Raw genomic sequence first — 15430 nt, 5'->3', positions numbered from 1 at the left:
GTTATCCGACGGTTCCCCAGGTTCGGGAACATTGCATTCTAGTCTAAAACCTTTTATCTCTGTGTTAGTGAGTCACTTCAGGCTGCCTATATTATTCACCAAGTTACTTTTAAAAGTCGTTTCGCCTCTAAGCGCCCATTTCAGCGACTTTCCAGAGCCAACTAAGCCTCATTTGGGCTTTTTTTTGAAGGGGAGGAGCAGAGGAGGAATGGAAGAGTTGATATATATGTAATTGATTACGATATTCAGGAAAATACAGATTTCCCACTCGTGAGAAAAAGTAAAAGAGAAGATACAATGATTTAGGATTACTCCTAAAACTCACCTTTGGTCATCACAGGTTTTGGCAACAGGAGGAAAGTGTCTATTCCTTGCATCTCTGTGATGGCTGAGGTTTGAGTATTTCTCCAAGAGCATCGGGTTGGAGTGGGAAGGTTGTTATAAAAGTTTAATTCGCTTCGCTGTTCTTGCTCAGCCTCCAAAGTGTCTCCCTTAAGCGTCATTGTGGATCTCAGAAACAGAACTGCACAGTCCCCAAGACAAAGCCACTGAGGTGCAGGGCTCCAGAGTTTGGAGTTTCGCTGGGCTCCAGAGTTTGCTAGAGTGACCTGTTTTCTCTTTCCAGCTGGATCTAAATTCCCCAGGGAACTTTTCAGGTTCTGCTCCTTTGCACCCTTGTTCTAGCATTTCCAGCTGGGGTTGACAGCCAGAAGCATTGGAGGTGCAGGGCCCCCCGATGTGATGGTGTGGGATCTGCCCTCTGGTGGAGGCCACCTGGAGAAGGAGCAACGTATTCAGGGTTCCAGCCTGAAGCCACTTGAGTTAACATGGGCCATGCATGGCCATGGCTGAGGCTTCACAGCCCTAGGGTTTAGATACTCCCTTCTGGAAAAACGGATCCAAAATATGGATTCCCTCACGGGTTACAGTGGCCAGAGTACTGTTCTTTATGGGGACTTCTTATGTGTCATGGCTTTTGACAGCTGCCTGAGAGATTCCTAAGGCAGAAGGAGGGCTCCATGCTAAATACAGTGAGACTGTAAAGAGCAAAAGGAATAATGTCCTGAGAATCCGTGTTTGGCAAAATGGAAAAAGGTGGTCTAAGCTGTTTTTCACTGCTTTGTCTACTCTCCCATGTCAGAAGTCTAGAGAATGAGAGTCAAAGAGAAGGAAAACTCATCCACTTAATCTTTGCCCTGAAATGGTTTAGACAGCAGCTTGACAACAACATACTTGGATGGAGACAGCCCAGAGATGGCCCTTGTAGGAAGGGAGCTTAGTGGCTTGGCTGGTTTGAGCGTCTGTCCAGGGTTTGAGTCCCAGAGGAAGCTGAGCTTGTGACTGATCCCTGCTTTCTCGTGATCTTGAAGGAACTAGGAGAAACGTGATTTTAGTTTCTCCAAATGAGGGAAAATAGATGTCATTTAAAAAATTTTGACTTCACGTTTTAAAACATCCTTTTCAAATACAAAAGTTATCATGCAAAGGTTTTGGTAAAGAAAAATGGAACAGTTTTTGTGCATTCACCCAACACTCGACTTGCACAGAGAACAAAGTGCAGAGCAGTGATATTCTGTAGTTTGTACTGATTCTTAAACAAGTTGTTTCTGTTTGTTGTTTCTGTTTGTTTGCTTCTTTTGTCTTGTTTTGTTAAATACAAGCAAATTATATATCTATTCTTATTTCCACCCAAACACCTTTGGCCACATCTTCCTCTGGGACATCAGTGTGGTGTTGCATGAGGTGTTGTTAATTCATTTAATGATTTAAGAACAGAAAAGTGAAGTTCAGGGAGGAAATGTAGAAGGTAAGGAATCTAAATCTGCTGTTTGCAGGGTTTCTGAGATTTACTTCAGCTAGGTGTTTTGGTTGAGGGGATGGTGGGGAGTTAGTGGGTGTCTTCTAGTATATATTTTGTGTAAATTTCCTGTGGAAGTTGATTTAATATGGAATAAAAATGACTGTGCTGCCCAAACCTAGGATCTAACCTTTAAAATCCGTTGGTCGCTTGCTCGTCTAAGCTATTCCGGTGAGCGTGAGCTAGCTCTTCAGCCTTCCAAATCATGTTTTAAACGTTCGCGTGGCAAAGCCTTTGCTAAATGTCACCTTACCTTGGGCCAACGTCCACCCACTCACTCACCAAAAAATACTTGGGGTCTGTGCCCTGCACCTCCGTGGCTTATCTCGGATTCCCTGCTCCAAGACCCGTGGAGTAGAAATGGTATAATATCGAAGGGAATCCATTGGACTACATATTTTTTAAAATGGGAGCAGAGGAAACGTGGCAAAATGTATGACAAAAATGAAAGGGGCGTATGAGGCAAAAACCCAAATGGAGGAGCCGGGAGTTGAACCTGCGACCTCGTGCATGCAAAGCATGTGCTCTACCACTGAGCTACACCCGCTGCTCCAAAGGGTCTTTGGGGATCATTTATAAAATACTACTTTTATTTTGAGATTAGCTTTATTTTCTGATGGAGAAAATCCACTGGGTTAAATTCCACCATTTGTGAAATTACTAAACTGGATATTGTCTAGCGGCTTCACTCAGGTTACAGTCTGACTGACACAGTCTCTGATTCTAGGACTTTCCTACTTCTGTTAGCCCGCTGCAAGGTCCACTCAGAAGAAACTACGTGAAAATTACTTTCTTTCGCCTGGAAAAGTCACGGATTTCCAACACAAATCTCCAGCAGTACTGGCTCAGATGAAGTGCTTTTCAGTCCAGAGGCAGCCGAATTGAACTCCACACCAGGTTGGGTCGGATGACGGCCAACAAACATCCTTTATCCAGCTGACACTCATTGTTTGCTCACGCATCACCACATGTTCTGAGATTGTCTTCAGTTCTCGTTCCACATTCCCCCACGTCTTGAAGGTTATGTCTACAAAGGATTTCAGGGGGAAAAAAAATCTTTAGTTCTATCAACTAAAAAAAATCTAAAGTTCTATCAACTTAAAAAAAAAAAGAAAAAAGCTGTCATGGGAATTCCCTTGGTGGTCCAGTGGTTAGGACTTCACGATTTCGCTGCCGAGGGCGCGGTTTCAGTCCTTGGTGGGGGAGTTAGGATCCTGCAAGCCACGCAGCACAGCAAAAGAAAAAAAAAAGAAAAAGAAAAAAGAAAAGAAAAAAGTGACATTTTTCTAGACTGGGGCAATGAAAGGACAAACACAGGGCAGAGAAACAGGATTGGGGAACCTAGCAAACTGTCAAAATGCTTTCCCTGAAGGAACCCATTATCACAGTGGGAAAACCTGCAATTCTTCAGAACATGAAAATTCGAGGAGGTCCTGGGTGACTCAAAGCTGATAGTATTGGCCGTGTGGGAAAGAGCAGAGATAATAGCTCTTTTCTCACTGCGATGCTTTCAGCTTTGTGTAAGACCAATGACCTCCATGAGTCCAAAGCCCTAAACTATACTTCTTTATCATGATCTTCATATGATATTGATGGAAGTAATCCAGGAAGCTTTTCATTTAATGGCTTGAAAATACCGGACATAAGTGTTTACTTGTGAAGGCAGGGACGACTGAATTCCAATTCTTCTTGCCTTAGCCCTCTAAGCCCTTTTCTTGAGAAAGTGAATTCAGAAGCATTTGTATTAGGGTGACATGTTACAGGAAGGAGAATTTGTTTTGACACAAACTGTGTGCTTTTCAAATCATGGGGAGGGAATCCTGATTTTAGTCCAGCCTTTTAGAGCTCTTCCGACTAAGCTATGTTGACCAAATCTCTACTGTCATCAGCAATAATAATTTTCTCCACTTTCAAGTTTGGAAAGCACAGCAATCCTTGAGAGATGTTGTTCCCTTTTCCCCTCACTTTGAGAAAGTTGGTGTTTGATATCCTGCCACATTTGGTAATGTTTCAACTACTAGCAACAATGGGTGTGGGAAGGGAGTGGGAGGAGAGAAAATCAGTGGGTAGGTTTTCTGTTCCTCAGTCTTCAGTCTTTTAATTGACACAGGCAGAGCCCAGAACACAAAGGAATCCTTTAACAAAAGTTGACTATGAGCCTCTTTTCCTTTCTTTTGTATCTTTTTCTTTCCTTTTCCTGTGTAAACTGTGATATGGAACAAAAGGGAGCATGGGCTCACTCTCTTATTTCTTATCTTACTTGTGCTGATGCAGTTAGGTTGGTAGATGCCAGAGTCATAGAGTTGAAATAGATCAGCTTAAAAGCAATCTTTTGGGTAATGGATTTACTTTGGATGTGAGCAGGGGGAAAAAAATGACAAAAGAATTTTTTTTAATGGGGACATTTGGATGTGTTCTTGAAATACAGTATTCGTGAGGAAAGGGAAAAGCAATAATGGAGTCCAAGATTACCTGGATTCTCCTGCATGCTTAGCTTATGCTCCACCAGTGAGCTACACAACCAGATAGACCCTATACTTCAGTAAATCTATAACTGATGATTGCCCTGATTCTTATTGAGGAGTCATTTTTCCTTTTCCCCTACATTGTATCCAACTTTTATTTGGAAGCCAGATGGAACTTGGCTTTCTTCTAGGAAGGTCTTTAGAGCATGTTAGGGTGTTCCTTCACTTCTCACATCCTGCCATTGGCTTCAACTAGCTTCTGAAAAGCAGGATATTGAGGGGCAAATCCAGGGCAGCAATAGAATGAGAAAGTCATAAATGTATACAATCCGGTGATGTTTTGCTCTGTCTTAATCTAGACTGAAAGACAACTTCGGAGGTGCTTTCAAGGGTCTGCTAGACAAATAAAACAGTGAATCGAACGAGGAAAGGCAAGGGAGAAATTTGATGTAACGTGGTAGAATAACACAGGATTTGGACTCTTACTGGAGTCCAATACCTAATACTTAGGAAGACTTACAGGTAGATTGGATTATGCAGACAGTGATGCCTTTCGCAAAGCTAATAAAAACAGGGGAAGTGGTGGGAATTCTGTTTGTTGTTGTTATTGGTTTGTTGATTTATTTTTGTGTCGGGAGCATAAGGCGGGGTAACAAAGGGGTAACGTTGAGTTTGGGTTTCGGTATGACATATTTTATATGCCTACAAGATAGCCTCTTGAGGATGTCTACCTACACACATTATAACCTGAATCTGGAATTCTGTGGACATCTCCGAACCTCAAGTTTGGACATGTATGTGGCTAGGAGTAGAAAGCCTCCGAAGAGTAGGTAGAGTGAGAACTTAAAGTTATGCGTTCAGACGTGTAGATAATGGGACTTCTCTGGCGGTCCAGTGGGTAAGACTCGGTGTTTCCGCTGCAGGAGTCACGGGTTCAGTCCCTCATCGCGGGATTAGAATGCTGCGTGGCGCGGCCAAAAAAAAAAAAAAAAAAAAAAGACGAATAGATAAGGAGGTTATTGTTAGTACTTGTGAAAAACAAAGAAATGAGATTGCTCCTAGGCTGATCTCATTCTTCTTTGATTTATACTGGTTATTGTTATGGTCCTAAAGTTTCCTTAGAAGACCAATAAAAGTCCCATTTTCTGCCATCAGCTTCCACGTAAAATGATTATCTCTGCAGAAATTGCAGATCTCTTAAGCTGTCTGTAAAAGGAAACAGTATCAATTCCACCAGTCCCCAAAGGACAACCTTTGAGCAGAAATACTGTCCACGGGGTCTGGTTTATTGAAAAGGAACGTCTCCTGCCTCCACCGCACCCACTTGCTGCTGAGTATCTGCTTCTCAACGTTTTGAGAATTCAGTGGAAAGGATGGGACGGAAACAAAGAGATGGCTGACTTTTTAGAAACCAAGACCTCTCCATTACTTGAATTTATTTGAAAGTCAAGTGTTCTCTAGGGCAAGGGATGAACATCACTTTGTCTCCAAAATTAAAGCGGGTTGGTGGTGGGGCTTTCTTTATTTTGTCTTTTTCTGGGCTCTTACTGGAGAAACAGAAGTCCTTGTTCGAATTCATGTGTTCTATTCCAGGTATGTGATAAAAGTTCATGAATAGTTGTGTGTCTAAGGCATTTGGTTTGCAGTTCAAAGTGTTTTTCCAGGGACGGTTGGAATCCTGCTCACGGCACCCTAATTTTTCACGTGGCTACTGTCTTTAGGATTAGTTATTCTGGCCAAAGAAATTGCACACAGGTTTCTTTCTTTTTCTTTTCTCCCGTCTTACTTTGGATCTTTCTTCTCTTAAGTAGTATTGTAAAATGGTAGTTCAGGTGAAAAAGCTGGTTAAATTGGGAACATTCGCGGATGTGGAATAAGCCTGTTATTTATTTATTTTTTTTCCTTCTCTTGTTTATTCCTTCTGCTGTCCCAGCAATCATGTTTACTTTCCATGTGAGCAGGGGGAAAAAAGTGACGAAAGGTGGAAAAGTAGAAGAGCAGATTCCGCGGGACTGAAGGAATGTAAAAATATAAAATATATTGGAGACCAGAAAACAAAGTACTTATGGAGGTGCCGGGGATTGAACCCGGGGCCTCATACATGCAAAGCATGCGCTCTACCACTGAGCTACACCCCCGAGTAATAGTGGCTTTTTTCCCGATATATTAGGAAATATGCCCATTTTCTGTATTCTTTGGCAAAGCTATTTTCTTTTGTCAGAAAATTTATTCTGTTAACTCCACTATTTCTACAGTTTTTAAATTAGATTTTTTTTTGGTGGCTGTCTATGCTCAAGAATAGTAAATTCTAAACCCAAATTTTTACCTTTCCTGCTCGTGGTTTCTTCTCAGCCGGATCAGTCCTCTCCAAGACCTTCTCACCTGGGCCAAAAGACAGAGTAGATGGAAGAGCATAAAAGAAAGGAAATCATCACCTTTCATCATCACTCGAAATCATCACCAGGAAACAGAAAACTGATCCCACATTCACAAAAATTAATCTGTTTCTCAGCATCTTTGAAGATTATGCAAGAACAAACAAAAAGAAGAAAAAATAAGGGACTCTAAGAAATTAAATTTTTTTACTGTAATTTTCTGAGCTGTGTCGGAGTAGCAGAGAGGCTTTCCAATGAATCCCTGTTACTTCTCTTCTCTCTCCTACCGTCGCACATTGCCAGGAATTGGATGCAAGCACCATACATGGAAGACATTCCAAACTTTTTGTGGTGGGTAAATATATTGGACAATTAGACAGCAACACTTGCAGAGTCTGAAACATTCTAAAAACGGGTTGAAAACAATCTCAGTTTTGAAATATGTGTCAGAGAAACTTACTTTTAAGGAGCCGAAATAGCTCAGCTGGGAGAGCGGTAGACTGAAGATCTAAAGGTCCCTGGTTCAATCGCGGGTTTCAGCAAGCTGAGTGGTTCAGCCTACAGTCGGTAGGAGGAGCAATTTTAGCAACCCCCGCGACATAGTCCTTGACACTCCAACCTTTGAATTGAGGTCTTGTAATTGATGTCACATGAGCGAAGGAAATGTCCGGCATTCCTTGCTTCTCCCGTATGCGTGCGATTGCAATGCCCTGTGATTTTTGATTCATCTTTAATGAATAGTAAAATTCGTTCTTATAATTTACGATGCTATTTTCCCTTAATAATAATGACATCAAATAGCAAATTAAGAAATACCATAACAGGTCGAGAGAGCGAGGAAGAAAAAAAGCTAAATTAACGTTTTATTATCTTTACCGGCATCTTTCCGTTTTTTGGGTAAGGGACCCTACATTTTCATTTTGCTCTGGTCCCGTATATCAGCCGGCCCTGACCAACATTAAATCGACATTCTATGCTTTCACAAATTTCTTGGGCTAATTACATCTACCTCCACACCCACTCTCAGTCTTCCCACACACCTACCATTGAATTATAATCTCGAGCACTGGCGAGCTTCGTATTAAGATCCACGCCCAGAGTCTACAATCCCTCTCTGAATTTCAATTCGTTGTTCTTAATTCTTTACATGAAATTAGGATTGGAATACCTGAGATAACATTGCAAGGAAAATCCCAAGGGAAGATGTGGTTTGTATTTCCAAAAGGAAACATTAAGAAAATAGGCAGTACACTAAAATCACAGCCCTGCTCTTTGCTTTCTTAACATGGTCCTGCGTTGTGCGGATGTAATAAAATCAGTTCCATTTTGTTTCCAAAGCCTTTGGAAACTACCTATTAATGGGTGGCTGGTAGGCTGCTGGTAGGAAAAACCCCGCCAAAGTCGAATTTTAAGAGAGCAAAAGATGCACTTGGAGAACCAGACAGGTCACACCTAGAGAGGCCCCGCTGGGATTTGAACCCAGGATCTCCTGTTTACTAGACAGGCGCTTTAACCAACTAAGCCACGGAGCCCACGTTGTGACCTTATTTCGGTTTTCTTCTGTCAGAGAAGGCTTCTGTATTGATGTATTTCAGAATAGGGCCTGAGACGGGAACTATATATTCATCTCTTTTTAATAATAAGTCATCTTTTCGTGAACTTTCATACCCTTGGCTTTTGACTGGGGTCAGAGCCACCCAAACAATGAATAACAGCTTTGACCCAAGCGTTATTCATCTGTCTTTTTTTCCTTTCGCTCTGCATGACCTCACTGTATTTGGCGTGGAGCCTCGATACTGCCTCAGGGAAACTCAGGCAGAAAAGTTCAAGCAAGATAGAAGGGCAGGGACTATGCGTAGATTTCCTCAGAAAGCACTGGGACACTGACTTTGGTAAACTGCAAGGAAATCAATATTCCGAGTGGACCATTTTCTCCAGGAGACGAAACTAGCAAAACCATAAAGGCCTCAAAATCTACCTCGTCCACTTGTGGTCAGGGTTACCTCAACCTCTCCGTGCTGGCGCCTGAGTCCCCACGCTTCGCCGCGGGCATCTGGGTTGGTTGCTCCTTCTCTGGAAAAGGCCCTGCGCTACCAGGCGTTTCCCACATCTTTACACCGGTATCCCTGCCCCTCCACTGCTCCTGACTGGCAGAACCGCGGCAGACAAAGCTGGGCAGAAACTTCGAAGAGGAAAATAAAGTTGCCTCTGGAAATAAAGGTCCAGTTGGAGAGAGGACACAAAACGGCCAGGAGCTAAATGAAGACAAGGCAAGACAGTCCCTGCTCGCAAATCTCTTGGCCCAGCAGGTGATCGGGAACCCTGCGGCGGGATCTTAAGGACTTGGTTCTGAAAACCTCAGAATAGACCCTCCCATCAAATACTGCGACTGTGTTAAGCAGTCTTCTACCAAAAGAAGACAACAGGAGGGGGATGATACATGGCTTGGGGACATGACCTGAAAATGAAAAGCAAATTAACTTTTTGTCACACCCTTCATGCAACTGAACAAGTCCCCAAACCTTAAAACCAATGAAACTCAAAGTAGACGCTATTGTCTTTAGCCAGATTTTGACCTGTCAGTCAACCCAGATATGAATTTAAGATTTTTTTTTTTAATTTTAAGGTAATCCTAAATCATTTCATCTAATGTCTTACTTTGAAGTTTCATTCCGACCTCTCTTACCAGTGTGAGGTCCTATCTTTCTGAGAACAGAAATAACATAACTAACTAACTCTCCAGTTCCTCTGTACCACAAGTCAGTTCCCTTCTCTGCCCATTAACAAGACAGAAACTCAGCTGGCTCTGGGGATGTCACTGGAAATATATATGAAAATATATCAATATTTCTTAATATACACTTAATATATTAAATAAAAATTTAAATATATTAACATTAATGTTATGATAAATAGCAAAGTCAACCACAAGCAACCTTCCAAGGTAGAGAGAAAAAGGTACATAAATGCTGTAGACGAATGTCAGTAGTACCCCGACCTGGAGAATGGCTTGAGAACTTGATGAAAGTATAGATTGCTGGGCCCACCACACAACTCGTAAATGAATTAAAAATAAGGCAGGAATCTTTATAATTTAAAATCCTCTTCAGATTTTACAGATGGCCAGCCAGGTTAGAGAACCACCATCGGTCTAGAAAGTTAAGTGAGTGGAAGTAAGACAATCTGGTGACAAACTTCATCTGGAAGTGGTGGTTAGGGAGGGAGAGGGGTGGGCAGAATAATTCCTGGGTTCTTGAAGAAAGGTAGGCAACAGAGGTTGAGGGATTTACCATAGTAACTCACTTTTTAAAATAATCAGGCTTGGCTTAGAAACAATAGTAATGAGACAGTTTTAAAAAAGAGAGAATTATAAAATTTTGGGAAGGGGGGAAAATGATGATTATTTGCACATGACAAAAAGAAAATGAACTAATGAGCTTTGATTCCAAAAGTTTAATGCTGACTTCCTTGGAAAGTAACCACCAGTCTTCAAAGCTTGTTAATGGTTCCGTAAAACTCCTTTTATTTTGGGTCTGTTACCCAGATACCAGATTCTAATATTGTCAGCAGGGTGTTACAATTCATTCTGTTGGCATCTTCCTTATCTGGCCAAAGAATTATCAATGATAAAAAAAGCTTGCTGATTTGTTGTCTTAAAATTTTGTAACAGAAAGGTTAGTTTTCAACAATTTAATGCCACGACATGAATGCATGAACTCAACCCCATTGGGCAGCCTGGAGTGGAGCCCCACCTATGCTGAATCAGAAGTTGCAGCTGTTGCGCATGCACTATCACATTCTGAGATTGTTCTCAGTTCTTACTACACACTTCATCTTGTGAGTTTTGTTCCAAATAGCATCAGAACAAAACTTCAGAAATGCACCTACTCTTCATTTTCGTTTGAAGGAGGGCAATTTTTAAGAACAGACACGGGGCAGCAGAGTAAGAGTAGCAGAGAGAACAAAGCCCTCACATTCCTTTCCCTCCGAGAATGCAATGACTGACAGGAAAGATTGGCACAGAAATTCAAAAGGATAAAATTAAATAGCTGAAACCTCTGAGATGGGATCACTTCTGTCTATGCAGCTGATGATGGCCATTTTCCCCCCAGAGCCTTTCAACTTTAGCTGCTGGCTTCTCCAGTGTTTTCTGTGTGATTTTCTGACATGTACCAGGCAGGGTTTCCTTAATATATCTATATATGATGGCAAAGCATGGAATTTCGAACCCCCCCCCCATTTCAGCCCCCTAGACAATTCACTTCAAGGATGGAGGAGGGTGTCTGTGGTCAGGAAGCTTCTACATGCGAACTGGGAAAGAATTATTGACTAAACATAACCATCGCCACCGAACTATGGGAAAAGATACGGGTACTCTTATGCTAAAGGATCTCTCAATCTAGCTATTTCAGTCGCACTAGAAAACTCTACACTCACTGACTCAAATATTCATTTTAACGAATTGAGGTTTGGATAACAACAGCATTCTTATGAGAAGTGGATTTATTGTGCAACGTCTACCCATGCGGATAGAACTGAGATCTGTCGACTTCAATGTCTGGTGACTGCACTGAGTTGCCCTCAGTGGAGCCTGGGAGATAAGGAGGGAGTGGAAGAAAATTAGTGGGCAGGCCTTCTGCTCCTCAGAAACCTGTCTCTCAAGAAAGGCACAGTTGAGAAAATAGGGGTAGGAAGTTGTGCATGGTCTTCTTATTTTTTTCTCTTCCCATTCTTCCCCCCTCCCCCCATCCTCAATTATTTTTTGCAAATGAATCATTTACTGGCTCGCGAATGTGCATTTGGTATGTTTACTGCCCTGGGTGAACAGTATCTTCCTTTGTTATCCCACTCCACGCAGCCTTCCTTGTTCTGACACAATCAGGTTCGGTAATGGACTCCAAAGCCCTTGGAGTAGAAATGCTTGAGTGCTTAAAGCAACCAACTAAATTAGATAAGTAGTCTCGCTTGAATGTGAGCAGGAAAAGATGAGTAGAGAAATGCAAAATAAAAGTAAGAAAAAACCAAAAAAAAGAGAGAAAAAGAGAAGAGGTTCTGACATGGTCAGGAAACTACAGCTGTGAAGTGCGAGCATGGAAATATGGAAGATTAAACCTAGGACTTCTTCCATGCTCCATAATCTTGCCACAACTCAGCTACATCCACCCAGACATGTGGCTGCTGAGAAAAAGTTTTTGACTAATTACCTTCCTTTTCTGGATGTCTTCGAGGATCTAATAGTTGGCAGAAGAGTTTAATCTGTTCAGCTCCTTTATTTTGTGAAGCTCCTACTCTGAATCTGGTCTTGCGGCTACATCAAGAGAAGGGGCACTGCAGCCCAGATGAAAAGACACATGGTCTTCCCAAAGTTAGCAGTCTCTGAGGTCTGCTTGCCAAGGGACTGCCTGAGTAGCAGTTCCATCCACCCAAAGAGAAAAGCCCATTATGGAACCTACCCTTGTATCTTCAAATGCTCAGTCCTTCAATTTTCTTCCCCTCTGCTTACACAGATGGGAAGAAAAATGAAAAAACATAATGCAGAGGGATGTGAGGAAGAGTAGCATGCTTCCTCGAGAATTTAACTGCATGTGGGGAAATTAGAGACAAAGGATGAATTCACAATACTTACAGCGAAATGAAACACCTCCGTTCCAGCAGTATGGTCTGCAAACTTTGCAGTGACATTTTCTAGTGGATGCTACAGCTCTGGTTCTTAAAGACACAGAAGACAGAAAGAAAGGAGGAGGAAAACAAAGTATTCCAGAGAGCTAGCTATTATAGAGTTTTTTCAAATGGAGTTTTCTCTGCAATGAAGAGAATGCAGAGGAGATTTCCACTAGGACAAGATCTACCAAATGAATTAGTTGATTATATGTGCAGTACCTAGATCTATAGGTTTGGGTAGTTCGCTAGTTAAGCTTTCAAATTTTTAGCTGGGGAAACAACGTTCGAACCCCTAGCAGTTTAGTATTGCAATGTTCGCACTTGTTCTCTAGTTATTGGGGAAGGCGTGGCGGCCGGGATATGACTCCAGTTATTTTTAACTGGCAGAAAGCAATTGAAATCTTGCTTGCTCTTAAAGTTCTGAGTATTTGCAATGGGATCCTTGCCTGCGAGCTAAGAATGATTTTGGAACGTTTCACGAATTTGCGTGTCATCCTTGCGCAATGGGTCATGCTCACCTACTCTGTATCTTTCCAATTTTAGTATATGTGCTGCCGAAGTATGTGAGCACCGTTTTTTATTTTAAAAGGTTGAAAAATAAAACGAAGAATAGTATTTCGTGACACGTGAAATTTATATGAAATTCAAATTTCGGTGTCCATGTATAAAGTTTTATTCGAACACAGCAACCTCATTTATTTACACATCATCTATGGCTGCTGTCGGGCTACAACAGAGTACTTGTGACAGAGACGGTACGTGGCAGCTTTTTCCCTTCCCACTGCTGCTGTGCGCAGTACACATCGCAGTGACTCAGCGATCGTTCCTCGTTTTTCGCACACATAATATTTTATTATTATTTTTTAAAGTAGCAGTGCTTACACATCATTTAAAAACAATAAACGTGGGCCTCAACTGCGAGCTCCTGCATGGCTGAACTATGGCCACAGCATTGTGTTTATTGTGCAATTAGGCTTTAACATGCTAAAGGAGTATGGTGTATCGTGAGCATCATTTCGTATTCACTAAAATGTTGAGCTTGCCGAAACCCGGGATTGAACCAGGGACCTTTAAATCTTCAGTCTAACGCTCTCCCAGCTGAGCTATTTCGGCTACCTGAAAAAATGACTTCTTGACTTTTCTTTTTAATATTTAGATTATTTTCAACTTCGGTCTTTGGACGGTTTCAGATTCCTTAAGTATGGCTACCTAGTTGGCCAATATATTTGCCCACCCAGGAAGACTTGGAATATATTGTTTTCCATGTATGCCAGTTGGATCCAATTCCTGGCAGCGCGGGATGGACAGGTATAAAGCAGATTTTCTTTTTTAACATCTTTATTGGAGTATAATTGCTTTACAATGGTGTGTTAGTTTCTGCTTTATAACAAAGTGATATAAAGCAGATTTTAAAGAGAGGTGATAATGAGGGATTCAATGGAAAGCCTTTCTGCTCCCCTGCATCCTGTCACTTGACCCAGGACACTGTTGAGAAAGTAACGGAACTTAAAGGCAATATTTTTGGGGATCCCTATTTATCTCTTCTTTTTGATCCTCTCTCACAATCTCCAAAAATGCTGAGGAATGGAATCCAATAACGCTATAAATTTGCTAAAAGAATGCAATATACACGTTCATTACCAGAATGCAATATACAGGTTCAGTACCAGTGTATATACAGGTTCATAACCACTCGTCACAGTACTCCAACTGGCAGGACAGCAACTGTCACAAAAATTAGAAATTTTGAAATGGCATATCTCATTGCAACAGAATTTCTTCACACACACAAAAATGTTTTTAATGAAGATGAGGTTGCAACCAAGTCATTCTATAATTGGCTCCTCTGTAAGTTGTGCAAGGAAACCATTTATCACGGAGAAGTAATTACAGAGTGTTTACTTGTAGTAGCCAAAGAAATACATCCAGGGAGTTCCCTGGTGGCCTAATGGTTAGGAATCCAAGTTTTCACTGCTGTAGTCCAGGTTTCAATACCTGGTCAGGGAACTGAGACCCTACAAGCCACAGGGTGTGGCCAAAAAAAAAAAAAAAAAGTCTAGAGAAAAGAAATCTAAGACCCCACTGACTGAGCCTTGAGGACATCAGGAGCAACATTGAGTTGATTTTAAAAATAAAACAAATGATCTGGCGTCATTTTCTTTGACTCTTGATGAGTCAGTCTCACAGATGTTACTGACATTATTCAGTAGTTTATTCAAGGAGTCAATGTCAGTTTGAAGTGACTGAAGAAATAACCTACATGAATAGTCTGCATGGAAAAACTCCAGGTGAGACTATTTTGTGAGAAGTTGAACAAAGAGCAATTCATTACAACCTGCCACAATATGTTACAACTGGTGGTGGTAAAATTATGAAGGGAACAGAAAAAGACTTAGTTGAACAAATTTTAAAACTTGTGAGAAAGGTAAGCCTAGAGGACCTCTTTGAATTTTGGAGGCAATATAGAGTCTTTCAGACCTAATAACGTGATGGTCTTAACAAGTAGCCTGTAAAGCTACCAGTTTTATTTAAAGCCCAGAACAAGAGAAAGTTCTGCAATAGGTCCAGGCTGTACGAAAGCTACACTATCACTTTACCTGTATTGACCCAGCAGAGTACTCAAATGTCTATGTAAGACAGAGATGGTATTTGGAGTTTTTGGCATTCTTCTATTAGTGAATCACAGGACAAACCTTTGGGATTTGGTGCAAAACTATGACATCCTCCTCAAATTTTTATTCTCTTGTTAAAAAATCGTTTTTGGTCTATGTTATGAGAGAGAATAAATGCTTGGGCATGAGTCACTATGAGACTTGAACTTCCAATCGTGACCTACTTGTTCTCTAATCCATCTAGCCATAAAGTTGTGCATGCACAGCATCATTTCATTATTAAGTATAAACAGAATATATGAGCAGGGCCGACACACATGAGTCATTTGCATGGAAAAGTGGCTTATATTCCCATGGCTCCTACACTTGGTACTTTATCTCTTCAACCCCCATTCATAGCCTCATAGTGAGTTCCCTGTAACTGAGGAAGAAAAAAACAAAAAACAAAACAGGACTGGT

At 41.4% G+C, this 15430-nt stretch overlaps 5 non-coding genes across 5 annotated transcripts; 1 reads left to right on the top strand and 4 right to left on the bottom strand.

Moving 5' to 3' along the window:
• Positions 1-6389: 6389 nt before the first annotated feature.
• On the bottom strand, positions 6390-6461 carry TRNAA-UGC (transfer RNA alanine (anticodon UGC)). Its single transcript has one exon. It is a non-coding gene; the product is annotated as a tRNA-Ala (tRNA).
• A 706-nt stretch (positions 6462-7167) lies between these two features.
• On the top strand, positions 7168-7240 carry TRNAF-GAA (transfer RNA phenylalanine (anticodon GAA)). Its single transcript has one exon. It is a non-coding gene; the product is annotated as a tRNA-Phe (tRNA).
• A 916-nt stretch (positions 7241-8156) lies between these two features.
• Positions 8157-8230, bottom strand: TRNAT-AGU (transfer RNA threonine (anticodon AGU)). The gene has a single exon. It is a non-coding gene; the product is annotated as a tRNA-Thr (tRNA).
• Positions 8231-12818: 4588 nt separating this feature from the next.
• On the bottom strand, positions 12819-12930 carry LOC132375464 (U6 spliceosomal RNA). The gene has a single exon (XR_009506014.1). It is a non-coding gene; the product is annotated as a U6 spliceosomal RNA (small nuclear RNA).
• Positions 12931-13399: 469 nt separating this feature from the next.
• On the bottom strand, positions 13400-13472 carry TRNAF-GAA (transfer RNA phenylalanine (anticodon GAA)). Its single transcript has one exon. It is a non-coding gene; the product is annotated as a tRNA-Phe (tRNA).
• Between the last annotated feature and the right edge of the window lie 1958 nt (positions 13473-15430).

This window comes from Balaenoptera ricei, chromosome 11 (assembly GCF_028023285.1).
Source record: "Balaenoptera ricei isolate mBalRic1 chromosome 11, mBalRic1.hap2, whole genome shotgun sequence".
NCBI lineage: Eukaryota > Metazoa > Chordata > Mammalia > Artiodactyla > Balaenopteridae > Balaenoptera > Balaenoptera ricei.
Note: the sequence above shows the minus strand (reverse complement) of the source record. Positions and strands in the feature narration are given on the sequence as shown.